This window comes from Leuciscus leuciscus (genome assembly GCF_965113295.1).
Source record: "Leuciscus leuciscus genome assembly, chromosome: 4".
Classification (NCBI taxonomy): domain Eukaryota; kingdom Metazoa; phylum Chordata; class Actinopteri; order Cypriniformes; family Leuciscidae; genus Leuciscus; species Leuciscus leuciscus.
The window spans coordinates 22391130-22399218 of NC_138728.1; the positions used below are offsets into that span (position 1 = coordinate 22391130).

Sequence of the window (8089 nt, forward strand, 5' to 3'; positions counted from 1 at the left end):
TAAGTCTAACATAGAGGTTGGGGGGTGGAGGGGTATTTACGACAGTGCAAGTATTCCTCAGCGACTTTAGGGGTCGCTGTTTGACAAAAACACAATTTCTCCACAGTGTGCCTTTAAGAGAGCAGGCAGAAAAATGGAGCGCAACTGCAAACAAAACTAGAGGTATTTCGCATTTCATAGAAAGAGAGCTCGATTGCATACAGAGAGGCCTTAAAAGGTGCACAAATGCACAAAACGCACCAAATGAAATCACTCGCGCATAACGCCCAGGGGGGCAGTGTTTCGGAAAACATTGAAGCTTCCCCGGGCGCTGCCTTTGATTAGTGGACCCCCACCTGCTGTTAGCATTCCATTGACTCCAGTTCATTTTGGCGTCACTTCGACAGCGAATAACTTTACATCTCAGGCGTTTAAAGACTCCATTTGTCCATTATTTATTTCTAAAGAAACACGAAAATGTATAAAATGCTCCATTACCTTGTATCTTAAGTTATGGCCCCGTAGAAGCCATTTTTGTAAAAATAGGCTAACGATTGCGTCATAACCACGCGACTCTCTGTTGCACAGTATAGAAATTACCGTATGGACAGGAGGAGAAGCTCACAGGCAATCGGGGGGACGTGGAGGCAAAATGACAAAATAATTAATCAGAATACTTAGCAAAAGTTTCTCCTGCTCCTAGCTTATGAACACCTCCTACTCACACTCTCCGTCTCTGCAAGTTTCGGAAGGGAATGATTCAGATTTCTCTTGGCACAGCTACTAGAAGACAGACGGGTTGCTCACGTCACATCTACGTCGTCAAGCTCGGTTTGAGTCTGCGCAGTACGCTCGACCATCAGGAAGTGAGTGCTTCTACTTGACATCACTTTTCTCCGTTGAAACCTATGTGTCCAGTTTATATACTGTCTATGATAATAATAATTCATTATTCATTACATTTATATAGCGCTTTTCTCAGCACTCGAAGCGCTTTACATAGAAGGGGGAATCTCCTCAACCACCACCAATGTGCAGCATCCACTTGGATGATGCGACGGCAGCCATATTGCGCCAGAACGCTCACCACACACCAGCTTACTGGTGGAGAGGAGACAGTGATGAAGCCAATCGGTATATGGGGATGATTAGGAGGCCATGATGGACAGAGGCCACTGGGCAAATCTGGGATTTTTAATGACCACAGAGAGTCATAATGCCACGCTAAACGCCCCATTCGCACGTAAACGCATCTTTACATTGACTTCACATGGAAATCACTCGCGCTAGAGGCTCTATTCGCGTTTGGTGTGAACGCAGCATAAGGATGCTAATATTAGTCTCTCTGTTTATCCCGAGGTTTACCACAGTCCTCCAGATCCAGGCTGTATCCAGATCTGATGAAGGACCTGCGCAGTCCTGAAGTGTCAACTAGGCTCTCCCCTGTGAAGACCCCCTTACATTTACATTTACATTTAGTCATTTAGCAGACGCTTTTATCCAAAGCGACTTACAAATTAGGACTAAATTAAGCGAGTCATCATGAAGAGGCAAAAAAACAACAACAACGCAAGAAGTGCTCAAAATACGAAGTTCAGGTATTATTCAGAGTAGCATAAGCCTGATAAGTGTTATTTTTTATTATTATTATTATTTTTTTTTTATGAGGTTAAGTGCTCACGGAAGAGATTGGTTTTCAGCTGTCTTTTGAATGTTGTCAGGGATTCTGCATTCCCTTCCCTTACCTCTGTACAGATAAAAAATTGTCGTTTTATCTGTACAGAGTCACCACGTGGCTACGCGGACGCGATAAATAATTATGTATTATACATTTTTAAGGCCAGACAAGTAGTTTGTTGAGGGTTGATTTGTAAAGAATGACTACACGCCTGAACACATATATATTCAAAAGCGCATACCTATAAACTGAACACATGCGCATCAGTGTTTGCGCAGAGGTTTGCGCAGAGGTAACTGATAATCGTTTGCACCTTGGAACCTATTTCCGGGAGTGCGTTCTCGAACCACCAGGCACTGTTTTGTGTGGATGGGCGGCCGGAGAATGTTGAAGGTTTTCTGTTAGAATGGTGTTGTGTTAGCGACCCCTAAGTTAATAAGTTAAAGTTAACTTTAGCTGGACAATAACTTTATCCTAGAACTGTTGTAAAGCCTAAACAATCTCTGTTACTGTAATTTCCTATTATCACTGTAAAGCTGCTTTGAAACAATTCATATTGTTAAAAGCGCTATTTAAATGAAGGTGACTTGACTAGACTTGAAGCGCTGTGAATACTTTCCGGATGCACTGTACAAACATAAAAAATATCATTCAGAGCACTTCTGATCAATAAAATTCTAGTTCTGATTGTGAAATACAATGATTTTTTTTTTTTTTCACATTTTAAATACATGCTGGAAAGTTTGACATAAAGTTACCAAACAATATTCTACAGATTGTGGGTGTTAGGACAACAGAGATCAACAGGAAATAAATAACATGAAATGGAATATAGTGGTCATAGTTAAAGGCACTGAAACAAAAGTGCACAAGAGAGATCGAGAGATTCCTTTCTCAGATCAGCTAAGCTGGCAAAAATCAATACAAGAGGAGAAAGCGATCGGTTCATGTTGGCAAACCTGTCAGAGCCAGATAAATTTACTTCTAAGACTCTCATTTACAGGATTAACTATATACACATGCTCTTACAGTTTGTTTTAACTCAACAGAAATGAATGCAACACAGTTGACAGTTGCTGCCAGCTGTATTATGTACTATGTATAATGGCTTAACTTTCAATAAACTAACTAAAACCGATTAGGAATGTTGTGAACTATATCCAACATATTAAATACTACAGTTTATATGCGTCATTTAACTATGACAGTGATACACATCACCAAACAGTAATTAGGCTTGGCGCTACACCAAATTGTTATAAATTAAAGAAAATGGATTTCACACCTTTCAAACCTAACAGATTTCCATATCACCACATAATGTATTAATAACTTCAACTTGCGACTACTATAAATATATTTAGCTTCATCCACATGCTCACATAAAGTGACATACAGTATAATATATGGCAAATATTTTTTGCTTAACTATCCTATGCCCAGCTCAAAACTGCTAAATGTGGAGATTTTAGGCATTAAATATGTATTAAAGATAATTATACTTGAAATAATGTGTATTGTGGAAAGTGTTTCACAGACTTATAGGGTTAGTTCATCCAAACATGAAAAAAAGTCATCAATTACTCACCATGTCATTCCAAACCGTAAGACTTTTGTTTATCTTCGAAACACAAATGAAGATATTTTAATTGAAATCGTACTCGGTTACTAACGTAACCTCGGTTCTCTCTAGAAGAGGGAACGAGTACTGCGTAAGCATCTTACGCTAGGGGAAAATCCCTTTTCCGCGAGATATTGAAGCCAAAAAATTATCATTAATTTTGTATTATTGTAAAACGCGTTGCGGCAGCATACAGACATAGGCAAGACGGCTCGTGTGCCTATTGGCTGTTCTGCGGCAACTGCAGCAGCCTATGGAGCGAGGCCTAGCGTGACGTCAGACCCAATGAGGGTGCTTCGCGCCCACTGCGTCACGTCCCGCCGAAACGGGCGTGGCTTAGGCCTATAAATCCAGCTCGCAGGCAGCTGATATCTGGTTTTTCATCGCCGAAGCTAACCAGAGCGTGTGCATGCTCGGCAAGATACGCAGTACTCGTTCCCTCTTCTAGAGAGAACCAAGGTTACGTCAGTAACCGAGTACGTTCTCTTACGAGAGGTCTCTCGTACTGCGTAAGTATCTTACGCTAGGGGACCTAATGTAAAACGCCGTGCGTGCTGGGATCTGACACCAAAGACCCAAGGGCGAAAGCCCGGGGTTCATATAGTGCATAATCACCAGGGAAACTCACAGGGAGTCCGGGAAGAGGGAGGGGCGGAGCCGCGATCTTCCACATATAGCAGCGTCCCTCAGACGCAAATTACATCATACAGACAGGGCGGAGTACGGCCTGAACTGATGGAAAATTGTGGGTCTTATTCATTTGCCCATAAGCATTTTGCGGTCGATCGGCGAGCAGTGCTCATCGAGCAGTGCTCAGCAGACACAGTATTTTGAACCGATAGCATCAGAACAGACAGTACTGGTATATTTAGACCGACAACAGCCTGGCCTGTAAGGTGGGAACCTCTAGGTTATAAAACCTTATAAATGTAGACGGGGAGGCCCAGCCTGCCGCCATACATATATCTTGCAAGGCAATCCCACTTGACCAGGCCCACGATGAAGCCATGCTTCTCGTGGAGTGCGCTATGACACCCAACGGGCACTACATACCCTTGGAAGTGTACGCCAGCGCAACGGCGTCAACTATCCATCTGGATAGGCTCTGTTTCGACGCGGCTAGTCCCTTGGAACGTCCGCTGAACGAAACGAAGAGCTGCTCCGTCTGTCTGAAGACAGATGAGCGAGACACATAAGCTCTTAATGCCCTGACTGGACAAAGGAAGCTCGCATCTCCTTCCTCGTCAGAGACCGGTACACACTAAAAAAAAATGGTTCTTCAGCGGTTCTTCAGGGGTTCTTTGCGGTGGTTAAGGTGTTATATAGCACCACTACCATTTAAAGAACCTGTTAAGCCCAGTTTGGTTCTTCAGCGGTTCTTTAGCGGTTCTTTGGGGTGGTTAAGGTGGGGTGGTTCTACATAGCACCATTTGACAAAGGTAGGTGCTATATGGCACTTAAAGTGGTTCCCCTATGATTACAAGCCAATGAACCACTTTTAGTGCTATTTAGCACCATTTTTGTTTAGAGTGTAGGGCTGACAGGGAAATGACCTGCGCCCTAAACGGTGTGTTGAGGGATTTTGGAACATAACCGTGCTTAGGTTTGAGTATAACTCTTGAGTCATTAGGCCCAAACTCCATGCACGTCGCGCTCACTGAGAGCGCGTGTAAGTCCCCTATGTGCTTCACTGAAGCGAGAGCCAGAAGAAACACTGTCTTGAAAGACAGGTGTTTAAGATCAATCGTCTGTAAAGGCTCGAATGGGTCACCTTTCATGGCCTCCAGTACCGTAGAAAGGTCCCATACGGGGACTGAGGGAGGTCTGGGAGGATTCAGTCTCTTAGCTCCTCTAAGGAAGCGGATGACTAAATCGTTCCTTCCTATTGACTGGCCGAGCGTTGTTTTTGAGAACGCTGCTATGGCCGCCACATAAAGTTTGAGCGTGGAAGGGGACCTGCCCTTGTCCAACAACTCTTGTAGGAAGGAGAGAACATCCGTCACCCCACAGTCTGGGGGCGACACGCCACGAGCTGTGCACCAGCTGGAGAACACTGACCATTTCGAGGAATAGAGACGTCGCGTAGACGGAGCTCTAGCCTGCGTGATCGTGTTTAACACTCCGCTTGGGAGGTCAGCGGGTACCCGTTGATGGCCCAAACATGAAGGGACCACAGCTCTGGGCGCGGATGCCAAATCGAGCCCTTGGCCTGAGAGAGGAGGTCCCTCCTCACTGGCACTGGCCATGGGGCAGTGCTCGCTAGCTGCATCAGAACTGGGAACCAGGGTTGGTTTTTCCAGAACGGCGCTACGAGTAGCACTGAGCATCCTTCTTCCCTGATCCGTTCTATCACCTGAGGCAGGGGAGAGACGGGAGGAAAGGCATAGAGCGGGCGGCGGAGCCATTCATGAGCCAGCGCGTCCCTGCTCTTGGAGAAAAATTCCAGACAGTGAGCGTTTTCTTGAGACGCGAACATGTCTACTTCCGCTCTGCCGAATTTCTTCCACAGCAGCTGGACTGTCTGTGGGTGTAGAGACCACTCGCCTGTCGGAACATTGTTCCTGGACAGTCTGTCCGGTCCTACGTTTAGGAGCCCTGGCACATGCGCTGCTCTCAGCGAGAGCAGGTTGCGCTGAGCCCACACCAGGAGGCGTTCTGTCAGCCTGTGCAGGTTTCGGGACCTGAGGCCGCCCTGGCGATTTATGTAGGACACCACTGACATGTTGTCCGAGCGGACCAGGACGTGGTGTCCTCGTATTTGGGGACAAAAACGCGTCAGCGCGTTGTCTACTGCCAGCATTTCGAGGCCCTCGAGCAGCGCTCCCCATCCCGAGGTGGATGCGTCCGTAGACACTACCTTCACACTCGAGGAAGTCCCCAGGCTTACACCTGATTGGTACCATTCGTTTGTTTTCCAAGGTTTCAGAGCTGCGATGCATTTCTGATTGACCTTGAGACGAAGCAGACCGGAAGCCCACGCTCGGCGCGGCACTCGCGCTTTCAGCCAGAACTGTAGCGGGTGCATGCGAAGCAAGCCCAGCTGAAGTACTGATGATGCTGAGGCCATGAGACCTAGAATCCTCTGAAATTTCTTGAGCGGGACAGATGCGCCGCAGCGGAAAGAGCTCGCTGCGTGCTGAATGTTTAGTACGTGCTGTGGTGCTCGCGCTATCATAGACAGCGAGTCCAGTTCTGTGCCCAGAAAAGATATTATCTGTCTGGGGGACAGAGAACTCTTCGCCCAATTGACTCTGAGACCCAGATTCTCGAGGTGATCGAGTAAAATGGTCCTGTGCTCTATGAGCACCGAGTGAGATTGAGCTAGAATCAGCCAATCATCCAAGTAGTTCAATACTCGCATGCCCTGTTGCCTGAGGGGTGCGAGCACTGCGTCCATGCACATCTTAAATGTACGGGGTGCTAGGGACAAGCCGAACGGTAGGACTGTGTACTGATATGCCTGGCCCTCGAAGGCGAATCTCAAATATCGCCTGTGACGTGACGCTATCTGTATTTGAAAATACGCGTCTTTCAGATCTATTGACACAAACCAATCTCCTCGGCGAATCTGTGCGAGGATTTTTCTGTTCGTGAGCATTCTGAACTGTCGCTTTGCAAGCACTCTGTTCAGTTGCCTTAGATCTAGTATGGGTCTGAGACCCCCGTCTTTTTTCGGTACCAGGAAGTATCTGCTGTATAGCCCTCCTTCGCTCTGAGCTTGAGATAACGGCTCTATGGCCCCTTTGCTCAATAGTTTAAAAATTTCGGCTCGAAGTAGGTGTGCTACTTCTGTTTTTACCGTGGTCTCGACGCGCGTCACATTGCGGCGAGGGCGTCGGCGAAACTGTCGCGAATAGCCTCTTTTTATAATGTCTAGCACCCTCTTCGAAACCCCGGGTAGCCTCGGCCATGCATCTGCATGAATGGCTAGGGGTTGAATGCGAAGCGCGCTCTGGTCGCTCAGCGACAAAGGGGCTTCGGTGTGCTGTAACACACGCGCTTATGACATTCGAGGCAGAGGGCGCGCTCTGACTCCTCTGCGGTGGTTAACCGAGAGGGGGAGGGCTGGGCGAATCCCGTAGGACTTGTCATGTCTATGTGTGGATGTGGGCGCGGGATAGCGGGCACATTTACCACACCGAGAGCATTGTCCGCCTGAGCAGAGCGAATGCACGTTGGTTTCGTTTTCACAGAAACCTCGAGACATGCAGGACGTAGTGATTGTGGGCACTGGGCAGTGGGCACATCTGCTACATTTAATGCGCAATCGAACTGGGTCGATTTTATGTGCGCGAGCCCTGTGTGACGGGCTGTGCTTGTGTGTAGGAATGGGCACTGGGCAGTGGGCATTTTGTCTACACTCATAACACCATTGGCCGTGGCCGGGACACCAGAAAATACACTCTATGTGGGATTTATCTGGGTAGCCGTGAAAACGGCATTTGTGTGCAGGCAAGCGGGCAGTGGAACCGGCTTGTTGACTGCAAAATACACTGGAACAGTCACATTTCTTGGAACTGAACGAGCGATGAGTTTTGGTGGAAGTCCGGCCGCAGCGGGACTTGGACACCGTCGTTTCCCTAGGCGTGCTAGGACGACTTCGGGACCTCGGGCTTTACCGCAATCCTGAGCCGCGGCCCTCGCGCTTCGGGCCTGTCGGCGCTGCGAAGTGGCGGCGGTGGGCGGAGGCTGAGGCTGTGAGCTCTGAGCAGACGGTTTCGCACGGCCTGCTGCAGAACTGGAGCGCTTCGGCAGGAAGTGCTTCATAGCCTGTGACGCTTTTTGTACCTCGGCGAATCTTTCCGCAAAAT

At 47.6% G+C, this 8089-nt stretch overlaps 1 long non-coding RNA gene across 1 annotated transcript in view; it reads right to left on the reverse strand.

Moving 5' to 3' along the window:
- LOC309497230 overlaps window positions 1-1598 on the reverse strand; it is a 179960-nt gene extending 178362 nt beyond the window's left edge. Inside the window, exon 1 of the long non-coding RNA XR_014205454.1 lies at window positions 1433-1598. This is a non-coding gene — a long non-coding RNA (uncharacterized lncRNA). The remainder of the gene's footprint in view (window positions 1-1432) is intronic.
- Window positions 1599-8089: the final 6491 nt, after the last annotated feature.